Source organism: Sus scrofa, chromosome 1 (assembly GCF_000003025.6).
Source record: "Sus scrofa isolate TJ Tabasco breed Duroc chromosome 1, Sscrofa11.1, whole genome shotgun sequence".
NCBI lineage: Eukaryota > Metazoa > Chordata > Mammalia > Artiodactyla > Suidae > Sus > Sus scrofa.
Genome location: NC_010443.5, coordinates 115,640,826 through 115,663,893, shown reverse-complemented (window position 1 = coordinate 115,663,893; position 23,068 = coordinate 115,640,826). Strand labels below are relative to the sequence as shown.

The window sequence follows — 23,068 nt, the reverse complement described above, 5'->3', positions numbered from 1 at the left end:
AAGTTTAAGATTTGAGATCTTTCTTCTTTTTTAACACAGGTGCTTACAGCTGTAAATTTCCCTGTAAGTACATGGTTAACTGTGTTTTATGTTTTATGTCATGTTTTCATTTTCATTCATTTTAAAGTATTTTCTAATTTCTCTTGTGATTTATTCTTTGACCAGTTGATTATTTATGGAGTGTGCTGTCCAGTTTTCTTTTTTAAAAAATGCCTTTCATAATTGAGATTTTATTGGTTGTCTTGAGGTTCAGTACACAGACATTTCAATTTGTACACAATCCTTAACATTAGTACCAAAAATCTAAAAAATCATATTGTTGTAATTCTTTTCTCAACTGTTATTCCAGTGACTTTACAGCTTAAAATTTGGAGTCATTTTTTACCTAACAGGATATCAAGTACCAATATCTTCAAATGTTGATATCCTGGTATATCATAAGTGCCACTAATTCAATATTTAATATCATCTACACTACATACTCAAATTTTCAATCTTTCACAGCACATTAACAAAATTCCTAGGAAAACTGGACTACCATGACTAAAAATATTACAGACGGCACAAAATTCTGACAAGGAGAGCCAAGATCAAGGAGTGGTTTGCTTTAGGAAACAGTTCTTCCAAAAACAGAGAAGTGTTCAAGATGTTAAATGCACAACTGACTCCAAACTGCCATTTAGTATGCTTTGTATTATAGGATATAAAGCTACCCCATCAATGGAAGGTTAAGCTGACACCCAAGACGTTCATAGCTTCTCATATTCAATATCTCACTATTTTCTGGTTGTACCAAAAAATAAACAAATGATTTCACCTCTTTAAAAAAGCATTTACACTTAAAAATGGGATGAGGTGGGATTCCTTCTTTTTAACAAATGTTTCTAGAGCTACTAAAATACTTGCATTTACAAAATAGTTGATAAAAATATCCCTCTGAATTATACAGGAAGGGAGACAGGGACTACCGACAGGACTGGGCATGTGGTATTAATCAGACTTGACTTCTTTCTCTCCTACTTCATCAGAGGCTGGGCTGTCCTCATTTTTAGTTTCTCTGTTTTCTGCAGGTAAATATTCTTTAGCCTCTTGGCTACTCACTTTGCCCTGTTTTCCCTTTGCTCCTGCTTTCCCTTATATTTGGACTTTTTTGTCTGAAGATTTATCCTTTCTTGCTGCTTTATTTGGCTTTATTTCCACTTTTGGAGGAGAAGGTTTAGCTGACAATCTCACAGATTTCCTTTTGGCCTTCTCCTTCACCACCTCCTCGCTGGTGTTGACCTTCCTCTTGGGTATTGTGGTGGCAGGGTGGGAGCATGCCAGGTGCCTGCTGGCCACAGCGTGCCAAAAACCTTTGTGAAGCTGGGCTGCCTGGACGCTGTTGCTCCTTTCACCTGTCCAGTTTACTTACATTTGAGAACTTTCCAAATTTTAATATGTTATTGATTCTTAATTTTATTCCATTGTTGTTGGAGAACTTACTTTGCTCCATTCCAATCCTTGTGAATTTATTGAGACTTGTTTTATGACCTAACATATGATCTTTTCTTGAGACTATTTTGTGTGCACGTGAAAAGAATGCGTATTCTGCTTTTTATTTTTCCTCTGTTACGTGTGTGTGCGTGTGTGCATGTGTGATAAGAACACTTAAGATCTACTCTCTTAGCAGATTTCAGTTACATAATACAGTATTGTTAACTATAGTCACCATGGTGAATTCTCAGAAATAATTCATCTTTTATTTGTTGTTGTTTTTCTTTTTATGGTGGTACCCATGCCATATGGAAGTTCCCAGGCAAAGGGTTGAACTAGAGCTGGAGCTGCAGGCCTATGCCACAGCCACAGCAACACCAGATCTGATCTGTATCTGTGACCTACACCACAGCTTGTGGTAGTGCCAGATCCTCAACTCACTGAGTGAGGCTGGATATCAAATCCACATTTCCACAGAGACAATGTCGTATCCTTAAACCACTGAGCCACAGCGGAAACTCCAGAACTTATTCATTACTGAAAATTTATTTCTTGTTACTAACAGCTCCCATTTCCTCCACCCCACAACTTTTACAACTGCTGTTTTACTCTCTGATTGTATGGGTTCAACTTTTTAGAGTTCACATATAATTGAAATTGTACAGTAATCGTCTTTTTCTGCCTGATATTTCTTTTAGCATAACATCCTCTAGGTTCATCCATGCTGTTGTAAATGGCAGGAATTACTTCTTTTTACGGCTGGATAATATTCCATTGTATAAATACATGTGTGTGTGTGGGTGTGTATATGTGTGTGTTTGTATACATGTATTTATTTAGTATATATGTATTTATATTTCACATTTTCTTTTTCCATTCATTAGTTGACAGACACTTAGGTTGTTTCCATGACTTGGGTATTTTAAGTAATGCTGCAATAAACATGGGAGTCCAAGGTTAAATTTCTAGCTGATTCATTTTCTAGAAGAGTTCTCTTCCTGGCTTGTCTTCTCACTGTGGCTACCCTCTTACTACATCATCACATGGCCTTTGTACTGTGTGCTGTGTGCAGAGAGAGAAGAAGTGAGCAATCTGGTATCTTTTCTTAGAAGGACACTAATCCTATCAGAACACGACCCCACTTTTATGATGCCATTTAAACTTAATTACCTACATACAGGGCCTATATCCAAATATGGTTACAATGGGGGTAGAGCTTCAATATATGAATTTGAGGATCATACAAATATTCAGTCCATAACCCCAACCCTTAGCACCTAACACAGTGGCTATACATAGTCCTTGAAAAAAACCTCTAAGACTGAAGTCTGGAAACTACTATGGCAGTTTGTTGGCACATGGATATATATTGATTATTTTATTCACATTGAAAGAGTAAACATAAGAGATAATTCATTCACAATGAGAGCCATGAATTCTCATGCTCACAGAATGATAACTTTGGGTACCACTGTTGTTTGAGTTGAGATCCCATCTTGGCATCCTGAAATGTGTTCAGCCTAAGGCTTCAACTTGCCTGAATGTGGCTAAAGGAACTGTAGAATGAAGTTGCTGTGGATCTATTTTCCATTGAAAAAACAAAACAAAACAAAACAAAAAAAACAATGCTTCAGGGTCAGAGTGAAAGAAAACTCAGAGGAGAGCAAAATGCCTGACATTCAGTTTGCCATTGTGTTGTATTTCTTCCATTTCTCCCTCCTTTCCACCATTCTCTACCCTGTTTTTTTCTCCAGAAGGTTGTCTTATATGGACTGCATCAATGGGCTTTCTTGTCCTTTAGCTTTACCTGAAGACAATTACCAAAATTCAAGTTCTAAGAGATTGGGTAAATGGCTAGAAATTGGTCATATGTCCAAATAGAGCTTGGTAACAAAATCCAGCAAGGCGTGAAACTGAATGAGGTTGGAGCTCAAAGGAAGCTGATGTTGGGCAAAGACCTTCAGAGAAGATAGAGAAATCTCCAAGCCAACATGAACAAGGCTGTAGCAGTTTTTAATAAGAGTTTGAGCCTTAATTGGTATGGGCTTCTAAGAGCTTTTATAGAAGCAGGAGAAAGTAGATTCAATACTCTGGGTTCTTAACAATAAGAATTCAGATAGCAAGGAACATATCCAAGTATTTAAGTAATCACTGTGTTGCATAACAACAGAAAACTGCTGAAATCCAGCTTAAGTCATTTTAAAGAAGAATTCAACTTTTATACTAACTCCTGAAGGTCATAGCTGTGAAAGAAGAACAATGATTTTATTTGGGTCTGGATAGTGCATGGCATGACACACACTAAAAGTTACTGGAGTAAAATGCAAGGAATTTTCTATTTCTGGATACATTGGATTTTGAATTTCCAGCAACATCATCTACAACATTACAAAAGCCATGGAGTGAAGGGGTAGTCACTCTTCAGGGCCATCACAACTGTCAAAATGAAAACAGCTCACATGTGATTAAATATAAATGCTTATAAATGGCTGTTGCTAGGCCAGAGATGGGGATGATATAAAAGCCTCATAGTTTTGCCCAATAGAGGGACCCAGTTTCAGTTCATGCCATAATCAGGAATAAATCTTTTCCTCTCAGGGGAATGTAATATATACACTATGTTGTGTATAACTAGGGTAGGGCTACCCTATGGTAACCTCACTTGGGTTTCTAGCATCCCCCCGCCTCCAGCCCACCACATACCATGTTTCACTACTCTCAATACGGGCATGTGTCTTAACTGTGAAAATCAGGAGCTTCTCATGTTCCATAGAGGAGGAGGCCAGCAGGACAGGAGTCCTGCAAGAAGAACTTCTGTGCTCAGGAAAGGGAAGAGGGAAAGAAGGCCAGGCCCCTCCCACTGAGATATGGACCTTGGCTTAGTTTTTCATTTGTTTTTATGTGTTGGGAAAGATGATATAAAAGAGCCCGCTAGAACAAGTCTTGTAGCTATAAGAAGGAAGACAGAATTCATACCTCACCTGTGTGTATATGTGTGACCTTTGGTGCATGATGTTCCATCCACTGTGGCAAGTGGTCCAAACAGACTCCTGGAATCTGGCTAATCAGTCCTTTCTAGAAGGAAGAAGAAGAGTTGGGAGAAGGAAAGCTTCTCTGAGAGGCTCTCTTACAAGCTACATAAAGTACTCAATTGATGTTTTCTTTTTTATTTACTTTTTCTCTTAGGATTATCCTGAATGAACAAAGAGTGCTTCTCCTCCTCAGGAGTTTGTTACATAAACTTAAGAATGATAAACACAGATGTCTTCCTAGAAATAAAGTGCCATAAAATCAGACAGCTGGAAGGAACCTTTGATAACATCTCATGAAATCCAATGCTGTCATTCATGCCTGGCGATAAGGAACCTCAGGCTCAGAGAAGTTAAATGATTTCCACGAGGGCATCCAGATACTTAAAGGTAAGGAGCAAGTATGGGGTTTACTGTAGCAGGTATATAGAGTTGACTACAACTCAGTTATTTTATTACAAACAAGAACCATATAAACCAATCACACCCTAGCTTACCTAGCACATAAATGCAATGTCCAGAAGGAATAAACTAAACCAAAAGTCAAAAGGAAACAAAGTGTCCTTAGATGATATTGCAGAACAAGTCTAGTTTCTTATAGATGATGTATCTCTCTTATCTTTATTTCAAATGGTATTTTACTTAACCTGGTAATGAAGCTGCAAAAGTGTCTTTATGTCATCCCAAGAAGTATAGAAGTATAGAAGCCAAGGGCAGAAATAAGGTGCCTGGATAGAAATAATGTGTGTTAAGAGAATATTTTGTTAACAATACTGTTCATCTGCTTTTCTCCACTCTGGGTATTGGAATTATTAGAAATAATAATGCCTGGACAGAAATAAGGTGTGTTAAGAGAAATATTTTGTTAACAATACTCTTTATCTGCTTTTCTCCACTCCGGGTATTAGAATTATTATTGGACAGAAATAAGGTGTGTTAAGAGAATATTTTGTTAACAATACTGTTTATCTGCTGTTCTCCACTCTGGGTATTGGAATTATTATTTTAAAACTCAGATGGGGCCCACCCTGCCCAGCTAAGGATTATTTAACTCAGGATTTTGTAAGACTAGTAATGGATGTGTTGAGAATGACTAAACACATGCTAGAACGAGAAGTATCTACCTTTTAATATATCTTTTAATATGTACCAGAACTGATAACGTCCTTAACTTTTGGGACCTTTTTGAAAATCTGATGAAAAATTTGGATCTGCCTTCCAGAAATATTTAAATACACAAGAAGTTTTAGTTCCGTAGACCCAAAGTCCATCAGGAGAGCTCAAGGTAAGGCCCTCTGCCATATAATCAGTTCTGATAGCATCTTTCAATTTCTCTTTCACCCATTTTGGCTAAAGGATTAGTCTCTGTTCTGGTCCAACTTGCATATTTTCCTGCAATTTCCTTCCTGCTTGATCACACTTCTTTTCTGGAATTTCACTCTCTAGTTTCAGGACCTTAATATTTATTGTTAGTTTCTATATTTTTAAAAACTCGGAGTTCCTGTTGTGGCTCATAACAAGGAACCATGGTTGCCGGTTCAATCCCTGGCCTCTCTCAGTGGGTTAAGGATCGAGCATTGCTGTGAGCTGTGGTGCAGGCCGACAGCTACAGCTCCAATGATCCCTAGCCTGGAACCTCCATGTGCCATGGGTGCCACCCTAGAAAGGACAGAAAGACAGAAAAAAAAAAAAAAAACCTCAAATTCCCCCCAACAAGTCTTTTTTATGGGTGCATTGTTTTCATTCCAAGAGGCATTTATAAAATCTTAGCTGCCAATTTTACTTTAATACTAGGAGTGACTTTGATTCCTTTCTTTGACCCTATATCCCTCTCCCTGTCGATCTAATTTCTAATGATGCTGTATTCCCTCCAGAGCTGGGAGGATAAGGGAGTGGGAAAAGTTTTATGTTGTGTATGTATGTGTGTATAGTTAGGGTAGCTATATAATTTATAATAAAAATTGGTACACTTTGAGAGTAAAAAAGATGTTATAAAAAATTATACCTGGATATCCAGCGCTGTCTTGACGAACCAGGCCATGTGGTCCCACTAGCCCAAGATTCAAATGCTGCTTGTTTTTCCTTTGCCCTTGTAGCTTGGGCATATGTCTTTCTCAGGGGTCTTGTGAGAAGGACTGATTTGAACTTGGAAATGAAGAGGCCTCCAAGGTGAATTCAGAGGTAGAACCCACTGTAGCCCCTCTGATATGCATGGGACAAAGCCTAAGCAGCTTTGTGACTCATCAGTGGTTACTGAAGCTATTTTGCCATCACAGCCTGCCAGATATGGTTTTACCATGTTGTTAAAGCTACAGCTGCAGCAGGCACAGAAACTAACTTGTGAGCTTTCTTGTTATTCCTGCTTCTTATTCCTACTTCTGGGAAACCCAATCCCACTATGGAATTTGTGGGTCAGAGTTCCCCATGGGTGTGAAGGATGAGTGGGGTGTGAATGATGGGTGGAGGTGAAGTGATCAAATAGGAATATACCAGGCTGCTGTAACTAGGCTGGAAATTGGACATTAGCACTGAAACCCTCCTATCCCAGAGCACACGCAAAACACAAAGTACAGAACAATCAAGTAAAGAAGAGCCAGGGAGCACAGGCTCAGAAACAGGGAGCTACAGACACTGAATTGGGGGCTGGCATTTTGGTGAGATCATCAGAGTCACCTTCAGTAATTCACTGACGATGATTCTGTGCTGAAAAGCAGCTTTGGGCATTTTTAAATTCAAAGAAGAAATTCTATAACTGGTGTTAAGAACATTACATAAAGAAATAACTATGTGAGGGGCAGGAACAGATATTAGGAAGGGAATTAGAATCCTGACAAAATAGGAGAAGAAAAATCTGAGCTAAGCTATACCTGGACAGAATTTATTCTTCCAGCCACTCCAGCTAAGGATTTGCCCTGAGACTCTAAATCACACAGTCTCCAGTATAGTTAATTAAATATGTCCATAGTTAAATTAACACTCTCCAGTTTAGCTCAACTAATTATTTTGCTATCAAGTACTGATTTGAATAACTCCTGAAGGTATCAAGATTAGCTGGGCCTTGAATAATGGTTACCATCAAAATTCTAGGGCCTGAAATCTGTAGGGATGGAGAAGAGATAAGTGGTTGTGGGGGTTAGGGGTTGGGTGGGAGAAAAAGCTGACTACAAAAGAGCTGATGAGGGAATTTTGGGTTGTGATAGATCTGCTTTATAGCTTTATTGTTGAGGTGGATACATGACTCTAGGCAGAAATATCAAAATTCATAAAAGTGTACATCACAAGGAATGAATTTCACTGTTTGTAAATTTAAAAATAAATTAAAAATTTAAATATAAAAGAATCCAGGGCTTAAGTGGGCAAAACATATAAACTATTTCTGTACTCCTGACTCCCCCCTCGCCATTCTAGATGCTTTTTATTTTTAATTGAAATATAGTTGACCTGTGCAATATTATGTTAGTTTCAGGTGCACTACTTAATGATTTGACATTTGCATACATTATGAAATGATTTCCACTGTAAGTCTAATAACCATTTATCTCCAATACTATTGACCATATTCATTATGCTGTATATTATATCACTGTGACTTATTTTATAACTAGAGGTTTACCTCTGATCCCCTCCATGTATTTGCCCACCTCACCACACTCCTCCCTTCTGGCAACCACCCGTTCTCTATATCTTTGGGTCTCTTTTCATTTTGTTTTGTTTTTTAGATTCCATATGTAAGTAAGATCATTACATATTTGTTTCTTTATTTTTAATTTTTTATTGTTATTTCCCCAATACAATTTTTTTACTACTGTACAGCATGGTGACCCAGTTACACATACATGTATACATTCTTTTTTCTCCCATTATCATGCTCCATCATGTGACTAGACATAGTTCTCAGTGCTATACAGCAGGATCTCATTTGTCTGTCCTATTTCACTTAGCATAATACACTCTAGATCCACCCATGTTGTCACAAATAGCAAGATTTTTTAAAAATGACTAATTGTCCATTGTACATATCATAAATATGATACATATCATATCTTATTTATCCATTCTTCTATGGATGGGCACTTGGGCTGCTTCCATATCTTGGGTATTGTAAATAATGGTTCCTCTAGCTCTGTTCTTCCTTCTCAAGACTATTCTGGCTATTTAGGGTCTTCAGTGTTTCCATACAAATTTTAAAATGATTTGTTCTAATTCTGTGAAAAATTCTATTAGTATTTTGATAGGGATGCATTGAATTTATAGATTGAATTGGTAGTATGGTCATTTTAACAATAATGATTTTACTACTTTTCTCTTTTTAACTTTCGTACTGCCTTTCTAAGTGGTTGATCTATTCTCTTTACAGTATGTTTGCCTTTCCCAATGAGATTTTTCTGTTTGTATTTTTATTATTTCTAGTTGTGATCTTTTCTTTTCCACTTAGAGAAGGTCTTTTAACTTTTCTTGGAAAGCCTGTTTAGTGATACTGAACTTTTTAAGCTTTTGCTTATTGTAAAACCCTTTATCTCTCTTTCAAATATGAATGATAACCATGCTGTGTAGAGTATTCTTGGATATAGGTTTTTTCTTTTAATCACTTTGAATGTATTGTGTGACTCCCTTTTGTCCTGCAAAGTTTCTTTTGAAAAGTCAGCTGATAGTCTTATGGTGGTTCCCTTTTATGTAACTTGCTTTTCTCTTGCTATTTTTCATATTCTCTTTATTCTTACTATTTGATATTTTAACTATAATGTGTCTTGTAGTCCTCTTTAGGTTCATCTTGTTTGGGACTCTTTGTATTTCTTGGGCCTAGATGTCCTTTCTCAGGGTAGGGAAGTTTTCAGTTATTATTTCTTCAAATAAGTTCTTGCCTCTTCTTCTGGGATGCATATAAGACAACTGTTAGTATGCTTGATGTTGTACTAGAGGTCTCTTAAATGACCCTCATTTAAAAAAATTCTCTCTTTATTTATTCTATTCAGCTTGATTAGTGATTTCCACTGCTCTGTCTTTTAGTTTGCTGATCTGTTCCTCTGTATCATCTATTCTACTATTGATTCCTTCTAGTGTATTTTAAAATTTCAGTTATTGTATTCTTAATCTCTATTTGTTCTTCTTTATATTTTCCAGTCTTTTTATTAAAATTCTCACAATTTTCATTCATTTTTTCCCCTAGTGTGTTGAGCGTATTTATGATCACCACTTGAACTCTTATGTGGTAGACTGCATATCTCCACTTTGATTAGTTCTTTTTCTGAGATTTTTTTGTCTTGGTCCTTTATTTGGATATATTCCTCTATCTTTTTATTTTGCCTAGTTCTCTGTCTTTATTTGTATATATTAGGTTGATTGGCTATGCTTCCTAATCTTGGAGAAGTGGCCTTATGTAGGAGACATTCTCTGGGACCTGGACCTGGCAGCAAACTCCCCTCTGGCCACCAGAGCTGCGTACTCTAGGGATGCCCTCTGTGTGGGTTGCAGGGGCCCTCCTGCTGTGGCAGAGCTAACTACCGTGGGTACACTAGTAGGAGGGGCTGGCCCCTAGCCAAATTTGCTGCCATGTCCTGCCTCATGTGGTAGCTGCCAGCTCACTGTTGAGAGGGACCATGTCCCCGCTCAGATGGCTGTGTGACCTAGGGATTCTTGGACTGGTGCTGATCCACTTGTGGATGGGTCAGTCCCCAATGCTAATAGATGAAAAAAAGACTCCAGTATAGTCCTTGCCAGCACCAGTGTCCTCGTGGTAGAAGAAACTCCCCCAAATGGCAGAGGCCAGTATCTGTACCCCCTGGAGGAGTCCCAGTTGCCTCCTGCCTCTCCAGGGGGACTTTCAAGGTCAGAAGGGTGTCTGACCAGGCTTCTTTCAAATTACTGCTTCTGTGCTGGGACTTGGAATATCTGAGATTTTATGTACACTCCTTAAGAGCAGAGTCTCTGTTTTCTACAGGCTTCTAGCTCTCCCATATGCAATCCTTGTTGGCTTTCAAAGAAGTTCTGGGGGATTGTCTTCCCAATGCAAAACCCCCAGGCTGGGGAGCTTAATACAGGGCTTGAACCCCTCATTCCTTGAAGAAAACCTCCTGTTTATGGATTGCCTACCCAGAGATGAGTGTCTCTCTCTCTCTCTCTCTTTTTTTTTTGGTCTTTTTAGGGCCACACCTGAAGCATATGGAAGTTCCCAGGCTAGGGGTTAAATCAGAGCTGTAGCCACCAGGCTATGCCATAGCCATAGCAACATGGGATCCAAGCCAAGTCTATGACCTACACCACAGCTCATGGCAATGCCAGATCCTTAGCCCACTGAGCAAGGCCAGGAATCAAATCCATGCCCTCATCAATACTAGTCAGATTCGTTACAGCTGAACCATGATGGGAACTCCCAGAGGTATATGTCTTGACTCTACCACATATCCACCCTTTCTACCCCTCTCATTGTGGTTCTTTCTTTATATTTTTAATCGTGGAAAATCTTTTTTTGCTAGTCTTCAGATTGCTCTAATAGGTAGTTGAGTTGCCCTTTAAATAGTTTTAAATTTTGTTGTGCTCCAGGGAGTAGGTAAGCTCAGGGTCTTCTTACTCCACCATCATGACCATCAATCTCTCTCTTGCTTAGCGAGTTTAGATCCTTCTGATAGATACACAGATATATCTGTCTTTCCATGTGTAGGTATAATATAGGTCATTGATATAGTAGAAATAGAATATGGAAGTAATGGGAGTTCCCATCATGGCTCACCAGTAATGAACCCAACTAGTATCCATGAGGATGCAGGTTCAATCCCTAGTCTTTCTCAGTGGGTTAAGGGATCCAGCATTGCTGTGAGCTGTGGTATAGGTCTCAGATGCGGCTCAGACCTGGTGTTGCTATGGCTGTTGCATAGGCCAGCGGCTACAGCTCCATTTTGACCCCAGCCTAGGAACTTCCATATGTCATGGGTGCAGCCTTAAAAAGACACAAGCACAAATGCAAGTATGTAACTTGCTCCATCAAAATTCCCTTGTACAATAGCGAGTAGAATCTTGAGTACTGATATATCTCAACATTTGCACTAATGGTGTAAGAAAGAGGATAGGTGTGGAGATAGAAGAGTGACATATGCACAGAGTCATGAATGAAATGAGAGAGTGAACCATGTCAAACTAAGGTTCTAGTCAGCAGAAACAAGTACAAAAATAGGTGGGCACATGCTTTAGTTTTGAGGATCATCAGGAATGTCAGTGTGGCTAGAGAGAAGTAGGCAAAAGATAGGGAAGCAGGCAGATCATGTGGATTCTGATCGGTCTTAATAAGAATAAATAAGCTAGGGAATTATCTATTGTGATTTGCATTTTTAAAAGCTTATTATGGTAGCTATATGGAGAATGGGCATTTGGAGGCAAGTGTGGAAACAAGAAAGATGTTGCAGCTGTGTATAAATGCTGGTAGGGTAGAAGGGTTTTCGTATGGAAGGAGCGAACGACAGGGAAAACTTGGTTCTGTTGTCTGACCAGAACCCCATCTCTGGCTCATCATTGTAATAATGTTCTTAATATTATCTTAGAATTCCTTATTATCTTTCACCTTAAATAGACATTGTAGTACATGTAGAAATGCTCCTAGATGACTTGAAGGCTAGCCACAGTTGATGACTAAGAATTTTCAAAAAAATTTTTATTGAGGTAGAGTTGATTTACAATGTTTCAGATGTACAGAAAAGTGATTCATTTTTCATATATATGTGTATATATATATTCTTTTTCACATTCTTTTCCATTATAGATTATTACAGAATATTGAGTAGAGGTCCCTGTGCCATACAGTAAGTCCTTGTTTGTTATCTATTTTATTTTATTTTTTGTCTTTTTTTTTTTTTAACCATTTCTTGGACCACTCCCGCGGCATATGTAGGTTCCCAGGCTAGGGGTCTAATCAGAGCTGTGGCTGCTGGCCTTTGCCAGAGCCACAGCAACGTGGGATCCGAGCCGCGTCTGTGACCTACACCATTGCTCACGGCAACACCGGATCCTTAACCCACAGAGCAAGGCCAGGGATCGAACCTGCAACCTCATGGTTCCTAGTCAGATTCGTTAACCACTGTGCCACGACGGGAACTCATGTTTTCTATTTTATATGTAGTAGTGTGTATATGTTATCCCCAAACTCCTAATTTATCCCTTTCCCCAACTTTCCTCTTTGGTAACCATAGTTTGTTTTTGAAGTCTGCAAGTCTGTTTCTGTTTTGTAAATAAGTTCATCTGTATCATTTTTTTTACATTCCACATGTAAGTGATATCGTATGACATTTTACTTTCTCTGTCTGACAGGCTTCACTTAGTATGATCATCTCTAGGTCCAACTATGTTGCAACAAATGGCATCATTTCATTTATTTATTTTTTAATCTTTTAAACTTTTTTTTGTCTTTTTGCCTTTTCTGGGGCCACTCTCACAGCATATGGAGGTTCCCAGGCTAGGGGTCTAATCAGAGCTACGGTTGCTGGCCTACGCCACAACCACAGCAACGCGGGATCCGAGTCGCGTCTGTGACATACACCACAGCTCACGGCAATGCCGGATCCTTAACTCACTGAGCGAGGCCAGGGATCGAACCCACAACCTCATGGTTCCTAGTTGGATTCATTAACCACTGAGCCACCACAGGAACTCCACGTTTCATTTATTTTTAATAGCTGAATAATATTCCATTATATATATTCCACATCTTCTTTATCCATTCCTCAGTTGATGAGATATTTAGGTTGTTTCCATGTCTTGGCTATGGTAAATAGTGCTGCTATGAACATAAAGGTGTATATCTTTTCAAATTATACTTTTGTGTGGATATATGCCCAGGAGTGGGATTGCTGGATCATATGTCAAATTTTTAGTTTTTTTAAGGAATCTCCATGCTGTTTTCCGTAGTGACTGAACCAATTTACATCCCCCCAACAGTGTAAGAGGGTTCCCTTTTCTCCACACTATCTCTAGCATTTATTATTTGTTGAGTTTTTAATGGTGGCCATCCTGACTGATGTGAGGTGGCATTTCATTGTAGTTTTGATTTGCATTTGTTTAGTAACTAGCAATGCTGAGCATCTTTTTCCACCATTTTAAAAAGTTTTATTGAAGTATCATTGATTTACAATTTTGTGATAATTTCTGCTGTGATTTGACCATATTTTCATGTGCCTGCTGCCCATCTGTAGGTCTTCTTTGGAGAAATATCTATTTAAATCTTCTGCCCATTTTTTTGTTTTTTTTTTTTAAATATATTGAGTTGTATAAGCTGTTTGTATATTTTGGAAAATAAGCCCCTGTAGGTTGCATCATATGCAAATATTTCTCACATGAAGTAGGCTGTCATTTTTTTTATTTATAGTTTCCTTTGCTATGCAAAAGCTTTTAACTTTTTCTTCTTTTTTTATTTTTTTATTACTCAAAGAATTTATTACATTTATATTTGTACAATGATCATCACAATCCAATTTTATATGATTTCCATCGTACAACTCCAGTGCATACCCCCACCCCCCAAACTGTCTACTATGGAAACCATAAGTTTTTCAAAGTTTGTGAGTCACCATCTGTTCTGCAAAGAAGTTTATTGTGTCCTTTTTTCAGATTCCACATGTCAGTGAAAGCATTTGATGCTGGTGTCTCATTGTATGGCTGACTTCACTTAGCATGATAATTTCTAGGTCCATCCATGTTGCTAAAAATGCTGGTATTTTGTTCCCTTTAATGGCTGAGTAATATTCCATTGTGTATATGTACCACATCTCTGTCGACAGACATTTAGGTTGTTTCCATGTCTTGGCTATTGAAAATAGTGCTGCAATGAACATTGGAGTACATGTGTCTTTGTGAGTCGTGGTTTTCTCTGGATAGATGCCCAGGAGTGGGATTGCTGAATCAAATAGTAATTCTGTTTTTAGTTTTCTGAGGAATCTCCATCCTGTTTTCCACAGTGGTTGCACCAATTTACAATCTCACCAACAGTGTAATAGGGTTACTTTTTGTCCACACCCTCTCCAGCACTTACTGTTTGTAGACTTTTTGATGATGGCCATTCTGGCCGGTGTAAGGTGGTACCTCATAGTGGTTTTGATTTGCATTTCTCTAATAATGAGTGATGTTGAGCATCTTTTCATGTGTTTTTTTGGTCAAGTGTGTGTCTTCTTTGGAGAATTGTCTATTTAGATCTTCTGCCCATTTTTTGATGGGATTGTTTGTTTTTTTGGTATGGAGGTGCAGAAGGTGTTTCTAAATTTTGGAAATTAAGCCCTTGTCAGTTGATTCATTTGCAAAGATTTTCTTCCATTCTGTGGGTTGTCTTTTCGTTTTGTTCAGGGTTTCCTTTATTGTGCAGAAACTTTTAAGTTTAATTAAGTACATTTATTTATTTTTGTTTTTACTGTCAATACTCTAAGAGGTGAATCTCAGAAGATGTTGCTGTAATTTATGTCGGAGAGTGTTTGGCCTATGTTTTCCTCTAAGAGTTTCATAGTATCTGGTCTTATATCTAGGTCTTTAATCCGTTTTGAGTTTATTTTTGTGTATGGTGTGAGGGAGTGTTCTAGTTTCATTCTTTTACATGTGGCTGTCCAGTTTTCCCAGCACCACTTACTGAACCGGCTGTCTTTTCTCCATCATATATTCTTGCCTACTTTGTCATAGATTAGTCGGCTGTAGGTGCATGGGTTTAATTCTGGGCTTTCTATCCTGTTCTGCTGATCTATATTTCTGTCTTTGTGCCAGTACCATGTGGTTTTGATGATATGTATTTGCTTTGTAGTATCATCTGAAGTCTGGGAGCCTGATTCCTCCAGCTCCATTTTTCTTTTTCAGGATGGCTTTTGCTATTCTGGGTCTTTTGTGCTTCTAAACAAACTTTAAAATACTTTGTTTGAGTTCTGCAAAAAATGTCCTTGGTAATTTGATCAGGATTGCATGGAATCTGTAGATTGCCTTGAGTAGTACAGTCATTTTGATAATACTGACTTTTCCAATCCAAAGTCATGGTATGTCTTTCCATCTATATGTGTCATCCTTGATTTCATTCATCAGTGTCTTACACTTTTCAGGGTACAGGTCTTTTGTCTCTTTAGGTAGGTTTACCCCTAGGTATTTTATTCTTTTGGATGCAATGGTAAACAAGATTGCTTCCCTAATTAATGCCGTCGGTTTCTGTATATTAATTTTGTATCCTGCGACTTTGCCAAATTCATGGATGGTCTCTAACAGTTTTCTGGTAGAGTCTTTAGGATTCTCTAGGTATAGTATCATGTCATCTGCAAATAGTGATAGTTTTACTTCTTCCTTTCCAACTTGGATTCCTTTTATCTCTCTTACTTCTCTGATTGCTGTGGCTAAGACTTCGAAAACTATGTTGAAGAGTAGTGGTGAGAACAAACATCCTTGTCTTGTTCCTGATCTCAGCAGGAATTCTTTCAGCTTTTCCCCGTTGAGAATGGTGTTTGCTGTGGGTTTGTTATATATGAGCTTTATTATGTTGAGGTAGGTTCCCTCTATGCCCACTTTCTGAAGTGTTTGTTTTTTTTTTTTTTATCAGAAATGGGTGTTGCATTTTGTCAAAGGCTTTTTCCGTGTCTCTTGAGAGGATCATATGGTTTTTAGTCTTCAGTTTGCTAATGTGGTGTATCACACTGATGGATTTGCGGATATTGAAGAACTCTTGCATCCCTGGGATACCTCCCACTTGATGATGATGTATAATCCTTTTAATGTATTGTTGGATGTGGTTTGCTAGTATTTTGTTGAGGATTTTTGCATTGATGCTCATCAGTGAAATTGGCTTGTAGTTTTCTTTTTTTGTGGTACCTTTTGTTTTGGTATCAGGGTAATGGTGGCCTCATAGAATGAGTTTGGGAGTGTCCCTTCATCTGCAATCTTTTGGAATAGTTTCAAAAGGATAGGTGTTAGCTCTTCTCTAAATGTTTGATAGAATTGGACTGTGAAGCCATCTGGTCCTGGACTTTTGTTTGTTGGAAGTTTTTTAATCACAGTTTCAATTTCAGAGCTTGTGATTGGTCCATTCATTTTTTCTATTTCATCTTGGTTTGATCTTGGAAGATTGTACTTTTCTAAGAATTTGTCCATTTCTAGGTTTTCCATTTTATTGGCGTATAGTTACATATAGTAGTCTCTTATGATCCTTTGTATTTCTTTTTTTTTTTTCTTTTGTCTTTTTGTCTGTTGTTGTTGTTGTTGCTGTTGTTGCTATTTCTTGGGCTGCTCCCGCGGCATATGGAGGTTCCCAGGCTAGGGGTCCAATCGGAGCTGTAGCCACCCGCCTACGCCAGAGCCACAGCAACACGGGATCCGAGCCGCGTCTGCGACCTACACCACAGCTCACGGCAACGCCGGATCGTTAACCCACTGAGCAAGGGCAGGGACCGAACCCGCAACCTCATGGTTCCTAGTCGGATTCGTTAACCACTGCGCCACGACGGGAACTCCAATCCTTTGTATTTCTGTGATGTCTGTCATTACTGCTCGTTTTTCATTTCTAATTTTATTGATTTGAGTCCTCTCTCTTTTTTTCTTGATAAGTCTGGCTAAGGGTTTATCAATTTTGTTGATCTTTCCAAAGAACCAGCTTTTTGTTTCATTGATCTTTTCTATGGTTTTCTTCGTTTCTATTTCATTGATTTCTGCTCTGATCTTTGTAATTTCTTTCCTTCTTCTAACTTTACGTCTTGTCTGTTCTTCTCTCTCTAGCTGCTTTAGATGTAAAGTTAGCTTGTTTATTTGAGCTTTTTCTTGTTTCCTGAGGTGGGCTTGTATTGCTTTAAACTTTCCTCTTAGAACGGCTTTTGCAGCATCCCATAGGTTTTGGAGTGTCGTATCTTCGTTGTCATTTGCTTCTAGGTATTTTTTAATTTCCCCTTTGATTTCTTCAGTTATCCATTGGTTGTTTAGTAGCATGTTGTTGAGTGTCCATGTGTTTGTGTTTTTGCAGTTTTTTGCTTGTTGTTGATTTCCAGTCATATAGCATTGTGGTCAGAAAAGATGCTTGATATGATTTCAATTTTCCTAATGTTACCAAGGTTGTATTTATAGCCCAGGATGTGATCAATCTTAGAGAATGTTCCATGTGCCCTTGAGAAGAATGTGTATTCTGTTGCTTTTGGATGGAATGTCCTATAAATATCTATTAAGTCCATCTGGTCTAATGCTTCATTCAGGGCCTGTGTTTCCATATTGATTTTCTGTCTGGATGATCTGTCCATTGCTATAAGTGGGGTGTTAAAATCCCCCACTATTACTGTGTTATTGTCGATTTGTCCTTTTAAGGTTGTTAGCAGTTGCCTTATATATTGTGGTGAACCTATATTGGGCACATAGATATGTAAAATTGTTATATCTTCTTCTTGGATTGATCCTTTGATCATTAGAGAGTGATCTTCCTTGTTCCTTAAAATATTCTTCATTTTAAGGTCTATTTTGTCTGATATGAGTATTGCTACTCCAGCTTTCTTTTGACTCCCATCTGCATGGAATATTGTCTTCCATCCTTTCAATTTGTATGTGTCCCTAGAAGTGAAGTGGGTCTCTTGAAGACAGCATATATATGGGTCTTGTTTTTGTATCCATTCAGCTAGTCTCTGCCTTTTGGTTGGGGCATATAGTCCATTAACATTTAAGGTAATTATGGGATATGTATGTTCTTATTGCCATTTTTGTAATTGCTTTGTATTTGTTTTTGTTGCTCTTTTTTCTTCCCTTCTCTTATTCTCTCCTCTTGTAGTTTGATGACTATCTTTAGAGTGGTATTTGAGTTGATTTTTCTTATTTGTTTGTGTACCAATTGTAGATTTTTGGTTTGCAGTTATTCTGAATTTTTGATATGTCTATGTATATACAAGATTGTTTTAAGTTGTTGGCCTCTTAATAAGTACATCTTCAGTGTCCTCCATTTGTACTGTCCTCTTCTCAGGATTTCTGATTTTGGTAGCATAATTGTGCATGGATGATTTAGTATCCTTACTGTATATATACCTTTACGGGTGAGCCTTGTCACTTGTGGTAATTTTGTTTCCAGTTGCATCCTTTTCTTTTCTGCCTAGAGAAGTTCCTTTAGTATTTGTTGTAAAGTGGGTTTAGTGGTGCTCAATTCTCTTAGCTTTTGCTTATCTGTAAAGCTTTTGATTTCTCCTTCAAATCTGAATGAGAGCCTTGCTGGGTAAAGTAATCCTGGTTGGAGGTTTTTTCCTTTCATCCTGTTAAGTATATCCTGCCACTCCCTTCTGACCTGCAGAGTTTCTGCTGAAAAATCTGCTGCTAACCTTCTCTGGGTTTCTTTGTATGTATGTTATTTGTTTCTTTTCCCTAGCTGCTTTCAAGATTTTTTCTTTGTCTTTAATTTTGGTTGGTTTGATTAATATGTGCCTTGGGGTGTTCCTCCTTGGATTTATTTTATAAGGTACTCATTGCACTTCTTGGATTTGAGTGAGTGGTTCCTTTCCCATGTTAGGGAAGTTTTCGGCTATTATCTCTTTGAATATTTTTTTTTCTGTCCCTTTCTCTCTCTCTTATCCTCTGGCACCACTATAATATGGATGTTGGTGCATTTAACGTTGTCCCAGAGTTCTCTGAGACTCTCTTCATTTGTTTTCAATCTTTTTTCTCTTTTCTGTTCTGCATCCATGATTTCCACTAATCTGTCCTCCACCTCACTTACTCTAGTTCTTCCGTCTCCTGTATTCTGCTGTTGGCTGCTTCTAATGAATTTTTTATTTCAGTTATTGTATTTTGCATCTCTTCCTGCTTAAGTTTTATATCTTGTATCTCTTTGCTCAGTGTTTCCTGTAAGTTATCCATCTTTGCCTCCAGTTTATTTCCAATGTCTTGCATCATCTTCAGCATCAACAGTCTAAAGTCTTTTTTCTTGAGGCTGAGAATCTCCTGATCACTTAGCTGATTTTCTGTTTTGTTTTTTTTTTTTCTTTCTCCCTCATCTGAGTTATAGTTCTCTGTCTTTTCATGTTTATAAGTTTTTGGCGTGTTGACTGTTTTTCAAATAATAGAGTTGTAGTCTCTCTTACTTCTGGCATCTGCCCCCCTTGTGGGTGAGGTTGGTACAGGGACTTGGTGTAGGCTTCCTACGGGAGGGAGTGATGCCTGCCCACTGGTATGTAGAGCTGATTCTTACCCCTCTGGTGGGTGGGCTTTGTCTCTGGGTGAGATTTGAGGTGGCTGTGTGCCTGGGGAGTCTTTAGGTAGCCTGTTTACTAATGGGTGGGGCTCTGACCCCACCTGGATTGTTGTTTGGCCTGGGGCTTCTCAACACTTATGGATGGGGCCAGATTTTCCCAAAATGGCCACCTCTGGAGAAAGGCATTCTGCTGAATATTTCCAAGAGCTTTACTTCCAGTGTCCTTCCTTCACAAATAGCCACATTCACCCATTTTTCCAGGAGGTCCTCCAAGAACTGCAGTCAGGTTTGACCTAGATTCCTATGGAGACTTTGCTTTGCCCTGGGACCCAGTGCACATGAAAGTCTGTTGTGCCTTTTAAGAATGGGGTCTCCATTTCCCCCAGTCCCATGGGGCTTCTGTGCACAAGCCCCACTGCCCTTCAATGCCAGATGCTCTGGGGGCTCTTTCTCCCAGTGGCAGATCCCTACACGTGGGGGTTTGATGTCGGGCTCAGAACTCTCACTTCTGTAGGTGAGTCTCTGTGATACAGTTACTTTCCAATCTGTGGGGCTTCCCACCTGGGAGGTATGGGGTTGCTTATATCACATAATTGCCCCTTCTAGCTCTTGATGCAGCCTCCTTTTTGTCTTCTAGGTAGGATATCTTTTTGAAAGTTTCCGGTGCATTTGGTTGAAGATTGCTCAGTATTTGGGTGTAAATTTTGTTGTTTTTTGGAGAGTTGAGCTCCAGTCCTTCTATTCCTCTATCTTCCAAAAGCTTTTAACTTTAATTAGGTTCCATTTTTTAATTTTTGCTTTTGCTTCCATTTCCCTACTAGATGGAGCCAAAAAAAAACATTGCTGTGATTTAAGTCAAAGTGTGTTCTGCCTGTGTTTTCCTCCAGTCATATATTTAGGTCTTTAATCCATTTTAAGTTGATTTTTGTATATGGTGTTAAAGATTGTTCTAATTTCATTATTTTGCATGTGCTGTTCAGTTTTCCCTGCATCACTTATTGAACGGACCCTCTTTTCTCCATTGTATATTCTTGCCTCCATTGGTATAGATTGATTATACATAGATGTGTTTATTTATGGGCTTTATTTCCTGTTCCATCTGTCTGTCTGTCTGTCTGTCTATCTATCTATCTATCTATCTATCTATCTATCTATCTATCTACCTATCTTTATCTTTGTACCAGTACCATAGTTTTTTTATCGCTATAGCTTTGTAGTATAGTCTGAAGTCAGGAAGCCCGATTCCTCTAGCTCCATTCTTCTTTCTTAAGATTATTCTGAGATTGTTCTTTCTCAATATGGATTCTTCCAATCCAAGAACATAGTATATCTTTCTCTCTGTTTCTCTTATCTTCTGTTTCTTTTTTTTTTTTTTTTTTTTTTTTTTTGCTATTTCTTTGGGCCGCTCCCGCGGCATATGGAAGTTCCCAGGCTAGGGGTCGAATCGGAGTTGTAGCCACCGGCCTACGCCAGAGCCACAGCAACGCAGGATCCGAGCCGCGTCTGCAACCTACACCACAGCTCACGGCAACACCGGATCGTTAGCCCACTGAGCAAGGGCAGGGACCGAACCCGCAACCTCATGGTTCCTAGTCGGATTCGTTAACCACAGCGCCACGACGGGAACTCCTTATCTTCTGTTTCTTTCATCAGCATCTTACAATTTTCAGAGCGAAGGTCTTTTGCCTCCTTAGGTAGATTCATTCCCAGATATTTTATTCTTTTTGTTGCAGTGGTAAATTGGATTATTGATTAAGAATTTTTTGTTGCTCCAAGGCATCTGCCTGTATGATTTTTCTCTAGCAATGTTCAGAAGCCCAAGTGTGTGAATAAAGAAGGCAGATGGTTTAGTTAATCTAAAGTCAGTGTTTTGCTGGAAATGCCTGGGGGGAATGGACAAAGGGGACAAAATAATATTACTATAATTTGCACCTAAGAGCTAATATCATAATCCACTATATATCATATTACAAAAGAATAATAGATGGTAAATAGAGGAGGGTGTAAAGGAAGGTAAAAGGACAATAAGAGGAATGGTACAAAGTGGGGGAGAATGGGGAAAAGAATGTCACAAAGTACTATATAACAAAAATTAACTATGAATGATACAACTTCAGGTCTTTTTGGAATGTAGTCCTTCCTGGAGTTCCTCAGGTCTTACTTTTTATTTTTATTTTTTATTTATTTATTATTTATTTTTTATTTTTTGTCTTTTTGCTATTTCTTGGGCTGCTCCCACGGCATATGGAGGTTCCCAGGCTAGGGGTCCAATCGGAGCTGTAGCCACCAGCCTATGCCAGAGCCACAGCAACGCAGGATCTGAGCCACGTCTGCAACCTACACCACAGCTCACGGCAACACCGGATCGTTAGCCCACTGAGCAAGGGCAGGGACCGAACCCGCAACCTCATGGTTCCTATTCGGATTCGTTAACCACTGTGCCACAATGGGAACTCCAGGTCTTATTTTTTATGTATCTGTATTTTACTTTATAATAGCTCATTATGGACAGTGTGATTTATGTGTGTATGATTTTAATCTATACCCTAGTCTAATTAACATTGAATTGGATGTACACACATCAGTATTGTGCAAAAAAAACCTCACATTCCATAAGTAGTATTCCTGATATTTCTAATCAACACAGAGAGCTTGTTAATTAGCATATATATTAGAGATCATTTTCCTTTGGTTAAATAATAGTATTCAGGAGATGTTTATTGGCTGGGAATAATGTACCAGCCCTTCTACAGGTGCAAGAACAAGGACAGGGTATGAAAGTCTGGTGAACCCATTAGTCTCTACCCTTTGGAGTGGCACTCTGTACTTAGGATTCCAATTTATTCTGTGAACAACCCCTTAAGAAGGATTTTATGATCTAACTTAAACTAGATAATTAGTTTAATCATGTTGCTTCTGCCTTGAGTGACTGCTTTGAGTTACTTCCCTGACTGCTTAAAAAGACAGAAATCTGAGGTTTTGGTAAGCTTGCGCTACAGTGATATGACTGTTTTTATTTGTGCTTACTAGTAAAAATGTGTAAATGTTGCAGAAATAGGCCTCAGAGTTGATGGCATTATAAAACCCATGTGACAGATTGTTGAGGAAGAGACTGACAGCCCCTCAACTACCTCTGAGCATTGGAAAATTCCAGTGGAGCCTAATAATTAGGCATAATCAAACTGGATGAAGTCAATTTGGGTATACGCTAGGTGAGACAGCCTGTTTTATAAGGGTTTTGGTTCTTTGATAGATGAGTTTGTGCTTTCTCCTTTATTGTAGCTTTAAGTACCATCCTTGTAGAAATATAAAATGTTAATGCTGAAAGAAAACGAAATCATGCAGTCTGTTTCTCCATGTTACTCATTGAAAAATTAAGGCTCAGAATTTTTATTACATTCCCAAGGTTAGTGCATAA

At 38.5% G+C, this 23,068-nt stretch overlaps 1 pseudogene; it reads right to left on the bottom strand.

The window, feature by feature from the left end:
- Positions 796 to 23,068, bottom strand: part of LOC110259499 — a 55,226-nt pseudogene continuing 32,953 nt past the window's right edge.